Below are 17,469 nucleotides of genomic sequence, written 5' to 3'. Positions count from 1 at the left end.
CTTCCCTTTAACTTGTTATCTTTAAACTTGAAGCACTTGCTGGGCTTCTATTTTGGATTTTAGAACCAAGGAGCTATGGAAATTACATGATCAGGGAGTCTGGCACAATAAAATGGGTATTTTAAGCCACAGATACTAGAGGCCACAGATGAGGTTGCTCAGAAACATAAGGCTACGTTTTATCTTTTTAACTGTTGCCTAGAAGAGAGAAGCCAGTTGCCCAGAGGGAATCAGTAGTATTAGAAAACTTAGCCACAATTCCTGAAAGATCACAGAAGTGGTACAGTGCTAACAACACAAAGTTTGGTTTCCTGGGGCTGCATTCAGTGTGGCAGTGAATACACGTGTTCTCAGAATGGGACCCAGTTGTACTAGCCTATTCCCAGTAAGGGAACCAAAAGGCCTGGGAACAAGGTAAAATCAAAACTGGCTTGACCAAATGTGTGTTTAAGATACAATGTAACAGCCACACCTGCAAGACAGCTAACATGACCAACACAAAGAGGAAAGGCAAATAAACTACACTCCTGGAATTTCAAAGGACAATAACAACACATAGCTTTCTTAAATGCAAAGACAGAAAATTTTAGGGGAAATGATTCTCTTATATGTCAAAATTTTCTTTAGTCCATATATAACAAAGATTAAAAATAAAATCTCCTGCATCCCAAAGAGATAAAGAAATGCAGAGATGAAGGAAAAAAATTCTCATGCTCAAAGAATTCTCCCTAAATTATTTTGGCTAATGCCTCAATACTCCATTTTATGTCATTTGTGTGTAAACAAAGATTTAATGACTAATGCCACTCATGACATAGATTACTGTCAGCATCTGTGTTTTTCTGATGGCAACCCACTGAGTGGTCCATTTGAAGGACCACATGGTGAGTGGGTGGTGAAGAAAAAGAAAGGACCACAGTGTAATCTTTCCAAGCTTTAATTCCTGTCCACAGAAAAGCAGGTTCACACAGGTTTAAGACACATGCTTAGAAGGAGAAAACACACAGGAACTGGGAAACATTTTGGCAACATGGGTTAGATTGTTCTACCTGAACATAACTTCCTTTCTCACATTAGCAAAACTTCAATGAATCACACATTTCCCCCCACCCCATGGATCTTCTATGGCTATAAAATATATTTCATATTCTATAAAATATATTGATAGAGTGCCTGATGAACTATGGAGTGAGGTTCGTGACACTGTACAGGAGACAGGGATCAAGACCATCCCCATGGAAAAGAAATGCAAAAAGGCAAAATGGCTCTCTGGGGAAGCCTTACAAACAGCTGTGAAAAGAAAAGAGGTGAAAAGCAAAGGAGAAAAGGAAAGATATAAGCATCTGAATGCAGAGTTCCAAAGAATAGCAAGAAGAGATAAGAAAGCCTCCGTTGGCGATCAGTGCAAAGAAATAGAGGAAAACAACAGAATGGGAAAGACTAGAGAGCTCTTCAAGAAAATTAGAGATACCAAGGGAACATTTCATGCAAAGACGGGCTCAATAAAGGACAGAAATGGTATGGACCTAACAGAAGCAGAAGATATTAAGAAGAGGTGGCAAGAATACACAGAAGAACTGTACAAGAAAGATCTTCATGACCCGGATAATCATGATGGTGCGATCACTCATCTAGATCCAGACATCCTGGAATGTGAAGTCAAGTGGGCCTTAGAAAGCATCACTACGAACAAAGCTAGTGGAGGTGATGGAATTCCAGTTGAGCTATTTCAAATCCTGAAAGATGATGCTGTGAAAGTGCTGCACTCAATATGCCAGCAAATTTGGAAAACTCAGCAGTGGCCACAGGACTGGAAAAGGTCAGTTTTCATTCCAATCCCAAAGAAAGGCAATGCCAAAGAATGCTCAAACTACCGCACAATTGCACTCATCTCACATGCTAGTAAAGTCATGCTCAAAATTCTCCAAGCCAGGCTTCAGCAATACGTGAACCATGAACTTCCAGATGTTCAAGCTGGTTTTAGAAGAGGCAGAGGAACCAGATATCAAATTGCCAACGTCCGCTGGATCATGGAAAAAGCAAGAGAGTTCCAGAAAAACATCTATTTCTGCTTTATTGACTATGCCAAAGCCTTTGACTGTGTGGATCACAATAAACTGTGGAAAATTCTGAGAGAGATGGGAATACCAGACCACCTAACCTGCCTCTTGAGAAATCTGTATGCAGGTCAGGAAGCAACAGTTAGAACTGGACAGGGAACAACAGACTGGTTCCAAATCGGAAAAGGAGTACGTCAAGGCTGTATATTGTCACCCTGCTTATTTAACTTCTATGCAGAGTACATCACGAGAAATGCTGGACTGGAAGAAACACAAGCTGGAATCAAGATTCCCGGGAGAAATATCAATCACCTCAGATATGCAGATGACACCACCCTTATGGTAGAAAGTGAAGAGGAACTAAAAAGCCTCTTGATGAAAGTGAAAGTGGAGAGTGAAAAAGTTGGCTTAAAGCTCAACATTCAGAAAACGAAGATCATGGCATCTGGTCCCATCACTTCATGGGAAATAGATGGGGAAACAGTGGAAACGGTGTCAGACTTTATTTTTTGGGGCTCCAAAATCACTGCAGATGGTGACTGCAGCCATGAAATTAAAAGACGCTTACTCCTTGGAAGAAGAGTTATGACCAACCTAGATAGCATATTCAAAAGCAGAGACATTACTTTGCCGACTAAGGTCCATCTAGGTTTTTCCAGTAGTCATGTATGGATGTGAGAGTTGGACTGTGAAGAAGGCTGAGTGCCAAAGAATTGATGCTTTTGAACTGTAGTGTTGGAGAAGACTCTTGAGAGTCCCTCGGACTGCAAGGAGATCCAACCAGTCCATTCTGAAGGAGATCAACCCTGGGATTTCTTTGGAAGAAATGATGCTAAAGCTGAAACTCCAGTACTTTGGCCACCTCATGCAAAGAGTTGACTCACTGGAAAAGACTGATGCTGGGAGGGACTGGGGGCAGGAGGAGAAGGGGACGACAGAGGATGAGATGGCTGATGGCATCACGGACTCGATAGACTTGAGTCTGAGTGAATTCCGGGAGTTGGTGATGGACAGGGAGGCCTGGCATGCTGCGATTCATGGGGTCGCAAAGAGTCGGACACGACTCAGCCACTGAACTGAACTGAGAGACTCTGTCTTCTCCAGGATTTACAAGAGCAGTGAATTTTCTATCTGAATTAATATAACCCCTGATCTCCCCCATATACTTTAAAAATATGAATTAAAATAAATTTTCATAGATCACTAACATTATTAATAAATATGTATTGATATTTACTCCTAGGAACTTTCCTTCTCTCAACTCCACCAAAAGAACAGTGAATGAGAGAATTCACATTAATAATATTGTGTTTTAATTTTTAAGTCTATGACACAGAAATCTGAAGCATTTAGTTCTTTTTATTTAAATATATGCTATGCAGTTTCTTACTTTTAAAAGGCTAGAGAGTCACAATCATATCCAGATGAACCATCTTTTTATTTTCAAAAACAAACTTTTGTAACTTGAGACAACAAATTAAAAATTGGCGATAAATCGTAAGAAAAAATGATTCAACATATCAGCAGCAGTGATTAGACTATTTGCAAAGATGCAGTTGGATTTGCCTTGACTAATTCTAACATATACTTAACACACGCAGATGTAAAAACAAAGAAATCAACAGAACAATCAAGTACCACCTTTAATCAGCTAACTTAGTTAACAACAGGAAGTATTTATGAATGTGCATTTTCACACTAGAATTTCCAGCACACTGCCAATGGCACCCCACTCCAGTACTCTTGCCTGGAAAATCCCATGGATGGAGGAGCCTGGTAGGCTGCAGTCCATGGGTCGCTAAGAGTCGGGCACGACTAAGCGACTTCACTTTCACTTTTCACTTTCATGCATTGGAGAAGGAAATGGCAACCCACTCCAATGTTCTTGCCTGGAGAATCCCAGGGATGGGGGAGCCTGGTGGGCTGCTGTCTATGGGGTGGCACAGAGTCGGACACAACTGAAGTGACTTAGCAGCAGCAGCAGCAGCCAAAGGGTTAAATATGTGAGAAGAAGGTATCCTGTGAATACAATTGTTTGACATTTCATGAAAACTCTTGGGTAGGGGGTAGGAGGGAAAGTTTAAGAGGGAGGGGACATTTGTATACCTACGGCTTATTCACGTTGTCCAGGCAGAAAGCAACACAACATTGTAAAGCAATTATCTTTCAATTAAAAAAAAAAAAAGGACCGTAGAAGTAGCTAAATAATAAAACTCTTAAATAAAACTCTTCTCACATATGAGAAAGAAATCACAACTATCGGGGAGGACAAAACCCTCATGGGAACTCACTTTACCAAAACTAAAAAATGCATTCTCAAATTTTAAATCTTATGGCAGTCTACTGCACATCATGACCAGGCCAAAGATGACTTATTTCCCAGGTCTTTTAAGAAGAGACAGCACGGATCTTGATCCAAAAACTGAAATGAGAGGTTTGATCTCATTATTTGGAAGTTTGGACTCTCCCTGGTTGAGCCCGAAACTCAAGGCCACACTTAACAAAAACACTCATTGTGAATAGTGGAATCCAAAATCTAACGTTCCCCCCTTATAGAAACATAGCTTTCTTCCAAGACTTACAAATGAGCATTATTCCACAGAAGTGAGGGCAAGTTAGCTAACAGATTTTTCCACAAGCACGTGCTGAATCAGATGAAATCATGGCGAGCTTTCCCAGTGGCGCCCAGCGCCTCCACCGACAGCCTCTGAGCAGCAGACAGGCAGTACCCGGAGACCTGGGGCTTGCAGGCAGGACAAAAGCAAAGATCATCACCTAAATCCTTCTTACGCTGGCCAGGGTCAGAGCCTTAGCACTCCTGCTTCACCTGAACCTTCAGGAGTCAGAGTAACAAAATCTGAGCAGTCACCGCAAGACTTGAAAAATCAAGTTCTTACCTACAGAAGAAGGTTCAGTTTTAACTTTCACACCCTCGTGTTCTTTCTTGCTAGGAAAAACACCCTAAGATTCATCGCAAGTTGGCTGTGAGCAACTGAGGAATAAAGTAGATGTTGTGGATTTCCTCCTCTATGTGAAATGACATTCAAAGAAGTTCGAGGGCCAGAAGGAGTTTGGGATAGACAGGGGGGTGGAGGTGAGGAGTGGGAACTGGGGGAGAGGGTGATGATCTGGTGAGGGGCGGGTCTTATGTCTGGACCATCTCTCTACTTGCTTATTATAACCAGTCTCCCAAAGGCTCCTTAGAAACAATTTTATCAGCTTCTCCCTCTGGATCAGAACCGGCCTCATATCCCATCCCCAGTCTTTCATCATCCCTCTCCAGCTACCAGCCCATTGCTCTCCTTTTCTCAAGCTCTAACTTTAGAAAGTTATTATAAAGTAATACAAAAATCACTTTGACCCCATTTGCTTCTAATGGGCAATAAGGATGAAACTCTCAAAGAGCAGCAAACCTTTATACTACATCCAGTTTCTGAGTATAGAAAAAGAAAAGCTACCAATTCCTTTCCTGAACCCTAAAGCAACCACTGAGAAATGAGTTGCTCAGTCGTGTTCGACTCTGCGACCCCATGGACTGTAGCTCGCCAAGTTCCTCCATCCATGTGATTTTTCCAGGCAAGAATACTGGAGTGGGTTGCTATTTCGTTCTCCAGGGAATCTTCCCAACCCAGGGATCAAACCCCGGTCTTCTGCATTGGAGGCAGATTCTTTATCGCCTGAGCCACCAGGGAAATGAGGAATGATTATTATTCCTACTTTAATGGATGATGTGCTAGTCTAGAAAATCAAAGACAGTCAGATAAAAATGTGTTGCAATTATTAAGCAAGTTCAATAAAGGACCATATGGCGAATAGACAAAATGAATAGTCTTCTACATATGAGTAATAACCACTTAAAAGGCAAAGAGGATCCCAAACTCCAGGGCCTTGTCTTAACCGAGGCCCCAAGGAGTTTCTGTGTCTTGCTATTTACCTTCTTGGAATTTAAAGTTGAAGAGATTTAGAAATTACTATGGCTCAGCTGGTAAAGAATCCACCTGCACTGCAGGAGACCTGGGTTCAATCCCTGGCTTGGAAACATCCCCTGGAGAAGGGAAAGGCTACTCACTCCAGTATTCTGGCCTGGAGAATTCCATGAACTATATAGTCCATGGGATCACAAAGAGTCAGACATGACTTTCACTTTCACATGACTTTCACTTTCATTCATTTAAAACAACACCACCTAATAATAAAGTCATTAGATGTTAAAAAAAAAAAAAGTGAGGGGAAAAATCCTTTTTCCATCACCAGCAAAAATTACTAAATAATTGGAAATTAGTGAGAATATCTATAATAAAAACCTATTAAATTTTTACTAAAGGGCACATAGAAGACCTGAAAAATTCTGACAGTCTTGGTAGAAAGATTCAAATCACAAGAGCTCAAACTCTGAAATTATGATATATGCAGGGCAATCACAAATAGATTTTAAAAAGTTCATCCTAAAGTTCATCTGGATGACGAATCTTGTAAAGAATAGCCCAGAAAAATATGTTGAGAAAAAAAAAAAACCAACATGAGAATTCTGGCCCTATCAAACAGCACAATATTCCACTGATATTAATTTACCATAATCTTAATAGCTTGCTACCAAACAGAAACATTCAAAGTCCAGAAATAGATACAAACTTGTATGGAGACTCAGAAACATGAGGTGGCATTTCAAGGCAACAGAGAAAAGATGGGTGTTAAAACAACCAATGTTTAAACAACCAAATTGTTTTCTTCCCAACTCTCTACTGAATTAAATAGTTTCACTCGTGAAAACCCAGCAGCACACTGGTCTTTCCCAAAATACAAACGGTACCAAAGGTGCATAGAAAGTGAAAAGTGAAGTCGCTCAGTCGTGTCCAACTCTTTGGGATCCAATGGACTGTAACCTACACCAAGCTCCTCTGTCCATGGGATTTTCCAGGCAATAGTACTGGAGTGGGTTGCCATTGCCTTCTTCAGGGGGATCTTCCCGACCCAGGGATCAAACCCGGGTCTCCTGCATTGCAGGCAGACGCTCTTACTGTCTAAGCCACCAGGGAAGTCCAAGAGCTTCTCACCAAGTCCCTAAGGAGAGGTGAGTCCACACTTAAACCAAGCCAGCATCACAGTCGTCCATTTTAACCTTCAGGTTCTCAGCCAAGATACTGCCTCTCCACTGGCAGAGACTGGCACCGGGGCCAAGGGGCCACACAGGCTGCCATCTGAGGCACAGCTGAGTCAGTCCTGTGAAGCCTACCAGCCCTTCCTGGACGCCTCCGCCTCCAGCGGGCAGCCTCTTTGTTACAAAAACACTTCCAGTACTCTCTCAGCACTCTGTTCCCTTCCGAGTGTGACAGTTAACCACAGTGAATTCTGCAAGGACAAGTTATATTCTACTCCAGAGAGGAGGTGGCGGGGGCCGGGCAGGGGGGGTGAGGGTGGGCAGGTGGGGCGGGTGGGGGCAGAGAATGGTGAGAAATAATCAATTTCCATCACAAAAGGATGATGGCCCTTAATGGGAACCTTGGGAAGAGCCTGGGGAAAGCAGGTCAGAAAGGATGCCAAGATCATCTGCATTTGGAATAAATAAAGGTTTTTATTATCTGAAATGTGGAACATGTCCCCAAGGGAAAGACTTTTGTGATGTGACGGCTTCCCCCGGTCTTAAGTGTTGCCCTCGTTAGAGGCTCTTTTTTATCCAGTACCCAGCCAAGGCCATGGAGCACCATCAGAGGACAAAGCAAAAGGCTGGATATGAGCTATTTTATGTTCCCAGGTGGAAATCCAACCTATTGTTATCAGAGCTCTAACAGGGCTGCAAGGCGCCTCTGTGGAGGAAAGTCCTATACAAGAAGCTGGTTATATTTCAAGACAGGATCACTGAGAATGTACAGACCAGTTAATGCTCAATGTCCTTCGTTCTCACAACTGCCAAAGAGGCTGCCTTCCAAACCACCCAACAGCAAAAGGTCCAAGTACTTTCCAGAAGGTGCCCCAAGTCTTTCTTTTCCCTCCCTTTTTTCCTTTGGGGGTGGGGGTGGCAGCAGGCAAGAGCAAGGGGCCACGTGCATTTGTGTACCTACACTGAAAATAGATTTTTAAATGTGGTCAGTAAAATGCACTGGTAGGAATCTAGCTCCAGTAGCTAAAGATGCGTACACTGTCCAGGAAATTAATTTTAATTTGACAAAAAAGTGTTACAATGTGTTTGAGACACATTAAATAAAAAAATAGCCTTTTTAAAGAAAAAACAGTTTCTATGGGATGCTTGATAACTAAAATGACATTTAACAAAGTACAAGCTGAGTATCTGAGCCCTTCATTCTGCCAGATCCATCTTAATCTGCAGGGTGAGGGCCAACAAGGAAGCCCTCCAAAGTTCGACCACCTATAAAGGTCTAAGATCCTAATTCCAAAACATTTGTATTCTCTACTCTGTCGCAGCAGGACTCAGAGGGAAAAGAAAGTCAGGGCCATTGGCTTAGTAAAATGAAATCCTGTCTTGGCTCTCCTATGATTTCACTTACTTTTTATAGCTTGGCTTTCCAACATAGTAATTGCTTTCTTTTTTTAAAGGCATGGATTTACACCACATTTAATTTGAATGCCCCTATATATAGATTTTGGTCTACTATAATAGCAAATTCATAAGATCCCACCCCTGAAGACCTAAATATAACAGCAATTTAGGGATAGGATTCTTTTCCTATAAAGCAAAAATATTAAAGTGATCAAACATAACATGTCCATCTGCCACCTTAAGACAATTCCTAAACCCAGCTTTTATGATACTCTCAAAAAAAAAAAAAAATGTACAGTCTCTTCCAAGAAATTTGTGGTCTGAAAAATCTGAGATTAAAAATTAGGTCATGTTGTTTTATGTCTGTGAGCTCTTATATTCTCTGGTTCAGATATTGGTACTTAAATCTAGCAGTTAGAAAAGCAGTTATTCTAGATGTCTATCAATTCTCAGAAAACAGATATAGAATTCACTTTTTATTCTTCACTTAGCTCATAGTAAAGGAAAACAGTAATAAGTTACCTCCCCAGAACCAGGTAGTTGAAGGTCACAAAAGCCCATGTGCATGCTAAATCAATTCAGTCACATCCGACTCTTCGCAATCCCATGGACCGTAGGCCAACAGGCTTCTCTGACCATGGGATTCTCCAGGCAGGAATACTGGAGTGGGTTGCCATGCCCTCCTCCAGGGGAGCTTCCCAACCCAGGGATCAAACCCAGATCTTCCACATTGCAGGCAGATTCTTTACCGCCTGAGCCACCAGGGAAGCCCCAAAATACTGGAGTGGGTATCCTATCCCTTCTCCAGGGGAACTTTCCAACCCAGGAATCAAACTAGGGTGTCCTGCATTGCAGGCGGATTCTTTACCAGCTGAGCTACCGAGGAAACAAAAGCTTAGCGTGGTACAAAGAACATGTGCTCTGGAATTACCCTAGGTCAAACCCCAGCCCCACTGCTGAATTCCTCACCCTCTCCAAACTCATGTCCTCCTGGCAGGACTGAGATGATGGCATCGCAGACTCCTACGAATCAACAAGATGACGATGTTGCTGATGATGAAGAGTCATGGAAATACTTTCTCCTATCCTTTCACTTCTCAGATGAAGATAAGTGAGGACCAGAGAAATTACCACACAATCCAACAGTCTGCATCTCAGGAAGTGGTTTATGGAGCAGGACAGTCTCAGGCTTCACTTAGGACTTTTAGATGTGATGAACAAAAGCACAAAACTATTCATGTTCACAAGGAGCTCTGCCTCCAGGAAGGCTGGCCAAATCTCACTATTGCCAAGTGTATAGCAAAACAAGAACTTTCCCCACAAAAGAAGGCCTCAAAAGACTGATGGGTAACACCTGCCTTTGTGCTGTGTGCTAGTCGCTCAGTCGTGTCTGACTCTTTGCAAGCCCGTGGACTGTAGCCCACCAGGCTCCTCTGTCCGTGGGATTCTCCAGGCAGGAATACTGGAGTGAGTTGTCATTTCCCTCCCCAACACCTGCCTTTATTGACTTCAAATCTCTCTTCATCTTTGCTTGGCTGCTTATGACCATTCACTTCTAGTTGCTTTCAAGCCGGGAGGTCGCCCAATACATCACTCTGCAAGAGCAACAGAGGACACACAGACATGGCACCATTTCTACCTGCATATGAGCCCACGCACCGACCAGGCAATCTTGGACGGAAGTAGCTGAAAAGAAAACAGGCTTATGACGGAAAGATAATTCTCACTCAGCTGCAAATTCTCCTAAGAATTCTTTCACTCTAAATCATAAAGGTCCCTCACACTGACCCCTCAACACTCTGCATCTTGGCAGTGTGGCACCTCGGACCTCATTCCAGGCTAGGATTTGTCTTAAAGGGTGCCAGGTGCCAGGTACAGACAGCATCTCTAGCCGAGATCCACCCCCAGGCTCAGATTTTCCTCCAAAGTCCATTTCCTGCAGTAGCTGCAAGTAAATCCAAGTCAAATTCAGACATCTTGAACAAAGAGGAAAAGAATGCAGATCTCAAAATAAATTTATATGCCGGGGGTGGGGGGGCGAGGAGCAAAAACTGGATTCCTTTTTCTCTCTCAATCCCTTTGTTTGCAAAACCACTCCTTCAAAACAGAAGCCAGAAATGAAGAAACCTAAGATGGATATGGAAATGAATTCACTTTATACATATCCACAGCTGCAGAGCCAAAACCAAACCCAGAACATGACACAACTAAGCCCAGTAAGGCCTGAAAAAACCAGCTCAGTTCCAAGGTCTCTGAGGGGAGTTTATACTTAAGCAGCAACCATACTCTACCATCAGAGTAAGCTTTAACTTCTCATAACTCACGGAATTTGACAACAAAAGACATCGTATTGCTTCTGCAAGACAGCCCCAGGCGGTTTTCCCTGCAAGGGAGAGCTGCACTAACTCAGCTCAGGCTTCCTGGTTGTTTATGTCTCTCCTCAGCATTAAAGATTCCAGAGACGAGGTCAATGAGCTCTTCAAGAACTGGCCAGGCACACGCATCGCACGGCATGTGATGTTCTTTTTTTCTGTTCAGTCTTTTTTTTTGGTAGAAATTGTTTAAATATATTCTTCGATGATAAACAGAACTAGAAAATAAAAAGCATAGGTTAATACCTATGGGCTTCTCTGGTGGCTCAGATGGCAAAGCTTCTGCCTGCAAAGCAGAAGACCCGGGTTCAATCCCTGGGTGGGAAAGATACCCTGGAGAAGGCAATGGCACCCTAATCCAGTACCCTTGCCTGGAAAATCCCATGGACAGAGGAGCCAGAGAGGCTACAGTCCACGGGGTCACAAAGAGTTGGACATGACTGAGCAACTTCACTTTCTTTTTCTTTCTTAATACTTATGTCTCTCCTGCTTTCTTTGCCTTTTTTTTTTTAAACATTATTTTATATTGGACTAGAAAGAAAAGTGTTCGTCGCTCAGTCATGTCCAACTCTTTGTGACCCCTTGGACTTATAGCCCACCAAGTTCCTCTGTCCATGGAATTCTCCAGGTAAGAAAAGTGGAGTGAGTTGCCATTCCCTTCTCCAGGAGATCTTCCCAACCCAGCGATCAAACCCAGGTCTCTGACACTGCAGGCAGATTCTTTACCATCTGAACCCCCAGAGCCAGCTAATAATGTTGTGAGACATATACATGGATATTATTGTCCTCAAGTCAACAAATGCTTACCCATCAACCAGTGATCTGCAGTTGACTTCCATGGGCTTCTTCAGGCAGGAACACACTCTTTCAGTCCCAAAGTGAAGAAGGAGTTGAGGGACTGGGGCCAGGCTGCTCAGCTGGGAGGCGGCGCGGCCAGTAAGGAGGACCCAGGCTGACTCCCAGCCATGTCTGACCATCCACTTTGCTGACTTTTCTGATCTGCCTGCCCTGCTCTGCAATCAAGGAAGCAGGGGCTCAGAAAGGTTAAGTCAACTCCCCAAGATTCCACAGCTGGCCAGCAGGCTCAAGGCAAGAAGTCAGGCCAACCAACTATCAGTCTAGTGTTCTTTCCAAATATCAGAGAAAGCCACATTTGGGGAGAAAAAGTACCTCTGAAGCCCCATGGCATATCCAAGGCAGTCCACCTCCATCATTTTCAATGTTTTCCCCAAGAAGGACTTTCATTAATTTTGCTTACTTAATTTTCAATTTAAATCACTTGTTTTCTCGTTTTCTCATTCATTCAGTCTTCCCTGGTGGCTCAGAGGATAAAGCATCTGCCTGCAATGTGGGAGACCCATGTTCGATCCCTGGGTCGGGAAGATCCCTGGAGAAGGAAATGACAACCCACTCCTGTACTCTTGACTGGAAAATCCCATGGACAGAGAAGCCTGGTAGGTTACAGTCCATGGGGTCACAAAGAGTTGGACATGACTGCGCGACTTCACTTTTCACTTTCATTCATTCAACAAATCATTTATAAGGACTTAGTTTTTCTTTAAAAAAAAAAAATCACCTGGACACACATTCTCCCTTAAAGCAATCCATTCATTACTCAGTCAGCAGGTCTTTACTCAGTCATCTACTAATTTGGATGCTATTAACATGCCTGGAGAATCCCAGGGACGGTGGAACCTGGTGGGCTGCCGTCTATGGGGTCGCACAGAGTCGGACACGACTGAAGTGACTTAACAGTAGCAGCAACATGCATTTCCGGCAGAGACAGAGGGATCCTCAACCATTGCCACTATTCAGAATTATCACAAAGCAGTCAAACAAAAACACCATAAGAACACAGCCAAGAGATGATGCATGGCACCACAGATAAGTTGTACCACCTCAAGAGGAGAAAGTCCATGTGAATTCAACCAGCAGCTTTCACTCACAATGTCAACATTCCAAACAAGCTTTCCTATAACAGGGACTGGGCACCACTAAGCATTTACACAGCACAGCGTTTGGACTTTTCTCAAAGCCACTCTATGAGCGAACTATCAGTGCCTCAATTACAAAGGATGCAAAGGTACAGAAAATTCAATAACTTGCGAAGGTCAGAGAGCAAGAATGACCATTCTAGATTCAGTCACTGGTCTATCTGAAAGTCAGTGATGCCTAAGAAATGGAAAACAGATGGCTGACTCATTTGGATTTAACAAGTGTATTTTGTTAAGGCTGGTGGAAATGCAGATGTATTATCTATTTACTCATTCAACAAAACTTTGAGCTCCTTACAGGGACAGAGCCCCAAAATAGAAACATAGCCAGAAGCAAGAAAAAACTACTCATATTTTAAAACCATGCTTACTTCATCAGTTCTGCTTGCAAGGGGATTACCGCCCAGTGAAGGCAATATCAATCTTATCTTCTAGGAAACGAGATAAGAGATGCTTGCAAGCAGATTTCAAATAAAGATACAAAACTGGAAACCTGGGACATTCCCAACCTAAGCTATAAATAAGTGATAAGAGATAAGATATTAAGTGTCACAGATGAGAAAGGAGGCTGAAGTTGCCCTTGAGGCATGAAGATATTGGAGAAGTGGATGACAGTGAGGAAAGCCTCAACCTAGGGTAACCCTAGGACTTCCCCAGTGGCTCAGACGGTAAAGCATCTGCCTACAATACAGGAGACCCAGGTTCAATCCCTGGGTCAGGGAAGATCCTGGAGAAGGAAATGGCAACCCACTCCAATATTCTTGCCTGGAAAATCCCATGGATGGAGGAGCTGGTAGGCTACAGTCCATGGGGTCACAAAGAGTCGGACATGACTGAGCGACTTCACGTTCACATTCACTTTTCAGGGTAACCCCACCCACCCATGTCTAGAGCTGGGTGACTCATGGAAATAAAATGTCATCTATGCATGTTAAGTCAGCTATGCAGATGTCAGCTATGCAGAGTACATCATGAGAAATGCTAGACTGGATGAAGCACAAGCTAGAATCAAGATTGCCGGGAAAAATATCAATAACCTCAGATAACGCAGATGACACCACCCTTATGGCAGAAAGTGAAGAAGAACTAAAGAGCCTCTTGATGAAAGTGAAAGAGGAGAGTGAAAAACTTGGCTTAAAACTCAACATTCAGAAAACTAAGATCATGGCATCTGGTCTCATTACTTTCTGGCAAATAGATGGGGAAACAATGGAAACAGTTTCAGACTTTATTTTTGGGGGGCTCCAAAATCACTGCAAATATTGACTGCAGCCATGAAATTTTTAAAAGACAGTTGGTCCTTGGAAGAAAAGTTATGACCAACCTAGACAACATATTAAAAAGCAGAGTATATTACTTTGCATACAATGGTCTAGTCAAGGCTGTGGTTTTCCCAGCAGTCATGTATGGATGTGAGAGTTGGACTATAAAGAAAGCTAAGCATCAAAGAACTGATGCTTTTGAACTGTGGTGTTGGAGAAGACTCTTGAGAGTCCCTGGGACTGCAAGGAGATCCAACCAGTTCATCCTAAACGAAATCAGCCCTGAATATTCATTGGAAGGACTGATGCTGAAGCTGAAACTCCAAAACTTTGGCCACTTGATGCGAAGAACTGACTCATTTGAAAAGACCCTGATGCTGGGAAAGATTAAAGGCAGGAGGAGAAGGGGATGGGACAACAGAGGATGAGATGGTTGGATGGCATCACCGATTCAATGGACATGAGTTTGAATAGGCTCCAGGAGTTGGTGATGGACAGGGAAGCCTGGCGTGCTGCAGCCCATGGGGTCGCAAAGAGTTGGACACGACTGACTGACTGAACTGAACTGATATGTGTAAATTAACTCTTCCAGTTACTAGATCATGGAAAAAGCAAGAGGGTTCCAGAAAAACATCTATTTCTGCTTTATTAACTACGCCCAAGCCTTTGACTGTGTGGATCACAGTAAACTGTGGAAAATTCTGAAAGAGATGGGAATACCAGACCACCTGACCTGCCTCTTGAAACACCTATATGCAGGTCAGGAAGCAATAGTTAGAACTGGACATGGAACAACAGACTGGTTCCAAATAGGAAAAGGAGTACGTTATTTAACTTATATGCAGAGTACATCATGAGAAATGCTGGACTGGAAGAAACACAAGGTGGAATCAAGATTGCCAGGAGAAATATCAATAACCTCAGATATGCAGATGACACCACCCTTATGGTGGAAAGTGAAGAGGAACTAAAAAGCCTCTTGATGAAAGTGAAAGAGGAGAGTGAAAAAGTTGGCTTAAAGCTCAACATTCAGAAAATGAAGATCATGGCATCTGGTCCCATCACTTCATGGGAAATAGATGGGGAAAGAGTGGAAACAGTGTCAGACTTTATTTTTTGGGGGCTCCAGAATCACTGCAGATGGTAACTGCAGCCATGAAATTAAAAGATGCTTACTCCTTGGAAGAAAAGTGATGACCAACCTAGACAGCATATTCAAAAGCAGAGACATTACTTTACCGACTAAGGTCCGTCTAGTCAAGGCTATGGTTTTTCCTGTGGTCATGTATGGATGTGAGAGTTGGACTGTGAAGAAGGCTGAACACCGAAGAATTGATGCTTTTGAACTGTGGTGTTGGAGAAGACTCTTGAGAGTCCCTTGGACTGCATGGAGATCCAACCAGTCCATTCTGACGGAGATCAGCCCTGGGATTTCTTTGGAAGGAATGATGCTAAAGCTGAAACTCCAGTACTTTGGCCACCTCATAAGAAGAGTTGACTCATTGGAAAAGACTCTGATGCTGGGAGGGATTGGGGGCAGGAGGAGAAGGGGACGACAGAGGATGAGATGGCTGGATGGCATCACGGACTCGATGGACACAAGTCTGAGTGAACTCCGGGAGTTGGTGATGGACAGGGAGGCCTGGCGTGCTGCGATTCATGGGGTCGCAAAGAGTCAGACACGACTGAGCGACTGAACTGAACTGAACTCTTCCAGTGACTGACAGTTCTTCCAGTGACTACTTTGGTAAAGCAAGATACAGATGAGATTAGTTTAAATAATGTATTGGAATCCAATATACCCACATTATTGTCACGGTAACATGAAAACAACATAAAAATGATTAATGAGCTTATATTTGGGTTTGTTTGTGCAAAGGTCTCAAAACTTGGTGGGTGTGGATTCTGCACTTAACAGCATAGCTTAGCTGCACTGGCCACATAACCAGGGCTCAACAGCCACATGCAAGAAGTCACACACGCCCAGACACAAATCACCCGGGAGGGGGTTTGGGGTTTTGTTTGTTTGTTTTTGGAAGGCGGTGACTAGACCAATGACGTCAAAGCAAGGACTTCAGGAGAAATCCTAAAGACAGGGCTTAAACAGTCAGGCAGGGTTTGAACTCTATCTGTCCAGGAGTGAAAGAAGATGTGATGTTCTAGAACAGAGGACATGATGTCAAGTCTTGTACCGGACAGTGAAGCTACTACCCCACACCCAAGACCTCAGACTCTCGGGATTCCCCTCCCCAACCCTCCTTACAAGGACTCTCCCCCTCAGCCCCTTACTAAGGGGCCCTGCTGACCACCTCTTCTCTATCACTTGGACACCATTCATTCCCAGTCATTTCCATGATGATGTCATTACAAACCGGAAGTCCTTTGGCCCCTTAATTTTCCTTGTTGTTGTTTTGCTGTTCAATCGCTAAGTTGCGTACGACTCTTCGTGACCCCATAGACTGTAGCATGCCAGGCTCCTCTGTCTTCCACCGTCTCCCAAAGTTTGTTCAAACGCATCCCAATGAGTCAGTGATGCCATCCAACCATCTCATCCTCTGCCACCCCCTTCTCCTCTTGCCCTCAATCTATCCCAGCATCAAGGTCTTTTCCAATGAGTTGGCTCTTCCCATTAGGTGACCAAAGTATTGGAGCTTCAGCATCCGATGAATAGCCAGGGTTGATTTCCTTTCATATTGACTGGTTTGATCTCCTTGCAGTCCCAGGGACTCACAAGAGTCTTCTCCAGCATCACAATTTGAAACCATCCATTCTTCGGTGCTTAGCCTTTTTTATGGTCCAACTCACATCCATACACGACAACTGGAAAAATCATAGCTTTGACTATATAGACTTTTGTCAGCAAAGTGATGTCTCTGCTTTTTAAAGTACATTTAACCCCTGCTCCTGGGACTGGCCGGAGCCCCTGAAGACTGCCTTAAGACTGCATCGGATATCGGGGAGGGCACTACCTGGGGACCCAGCTCTCTAACTTGACTACAGACCCCCGGTAGCTTTCCACTCTTTTTCTTGACATGTTATGAATTTTCTAGCATCTCCTACAGAGGCTGTTTCAAACTTCTGCATCTATCAAAATATCTAAAACCACCCTAAAAGCTTCTGATGCTCAGCCAATAACCCCATCTCCTGTATTTTAAAAACCCTTGCCTTCAACTTCCTTCCTCCAAAGCTCTCTCTTCACCTGGTCCTGCCTGCTCATCCTCACTGCCCTCCAGCCATCCGCCTGTGTTCCTGGCCCGGATGAACCGCTGTCTGCACCCAAGGGCA

The sequence above is a fragment of the Oryx dammah genome, unplaced genomic scaffold (assembly GCF_014754425.2).
Source record: "Oryx dammah isolate SB20612 unplaced genomic scaffold, SCBI_Odam_1.1 HiC_scaffold_4, whole genome shotgun sequence".
Taxonomy (NCBI): Eukaryota; Metazoa; Chordata; class Mammalia; order Artiodactyla; family Bovidae; genus Oryx; species Oryx dammah.
The sequence above is the reverse complement of the archived record's forward strand: the minus strand, read 5'-3'. Positions refer to the sequence as shown.